The following is a 401-nucleotide window of genomic DNA, read 5'->3' as shown; positions in this document are numbered from 1 at the left end:
TTATTTTGGTGATCTGGATTCTTCTGCTGAAATTAGAGTTTTTGTGGTCTTGCTTTTCCACCTTCCTTAGGTGGCTTGTTAGGCTCTTAGTTTTTGTTCCTTCCATTTTCTTCATGTGTGTTTGTAGGGACATAAATTCCCCTCTTACTACAGTTTTTAAGGTATCTCAGAGATTTTGGTAGGATGTTTCTTCATTTTCATTTGTTTCCAGGTATCTTTTGATTTCTGTCTTGATTTCATCATTGACCCAGGAGTTGTTTAGAATCATGCTGTTTACTGTCCACGTCTTTGTGGGTTTTGGGGGACCTTGTTGGTGTCAATGTTTTTTGTATTCCACTGTGGTCCGAGAAGGTGCATGGTAGAATTTTGGTCCTTTTAAATTTGCTTATGCTTGATTTATG

The sequence above is a fragment of the Carlito syrichta genome, unplaced genomic scaffold, assembly GCF_000164805.1.
Source record: "Carlito syrichta isolate Samal-C Ts95f unplaced genomic scaffold, Tarsius_syrichta-2.0.1 Scaffold306411, whole genome shotgun sequence".
Lineage (NCBI taxonomy): Eukaryota > Metazoa > Chordata > Mammalia > Primates > Tarsiidae > Carlito > Carlito syrichta.
This window is presented reverse-complemented; position numbering follows the sequence as displayed.